General features: G+C 35.3%; 1 protein-coding gene across 1 annotated transcript in view; it reads left to right on the forward strand.

The window, feature by feature from the left end:
* LOC122713171 overlaps positions 1–430 on the forward strand; it is a 13832-nt gene that overhangs the window by 8810 nt on the left and 4592 nt on the right. The window lies entirely within an intron of this gene.

Genomic DNA, 430 nt, shown 5'->3' on the forward strand with positions numbered 1-430 from the left:
AAAAAAAAAAAAAAAAAAAAAAAAAAAAAAAACGTCGAAGCGACACCTCGCCCATATATTTCGTCCCAACGTCCCGTTTCATCGATTTGTACTGATTAGAAAACAGTGGTGTTACTAGAGTTTTAGAGATTGACGAGATGATACGATCTATTTATTATGGCGGCCTCGGACCGCGGAGTAAACGTGGATTGGGGCGGGGGAGGAGGGGGAGGAGGGAGGGGGCCTTGGCAATTAATTATCATTTTTATATATGTATATTTATGAAGTTGATTAAAAAAAAGAAAAAAAAAAAGTAAACTAAAAAATTATAGATACACGCAATATTTCACGTAAAATTTTTCTCTTTCCAGCTCGATCCACTTTCATTCTACGGTCGCAATGCCCGTGCAAACAATATAAAGCTATATAAATTTTCATATAGGTATATATA

This window comes from Apis laboriosa, unplaced genomic scaffold (genome assembly GCF_014066325.1).
Source record: "Apis laboriosa isolate Shangri-la unplaced genomic scaffold, ASM1406632v1 scaffold23_cov150, whole genome shotgun sequence".
Classification (NCBI taxonomy): domain Eukaryota; kingdom Metazoa; phylum Arthropoda; class Insecta; order Hymenoptera; family Apidae; genus Apis; species Apis laboriosa.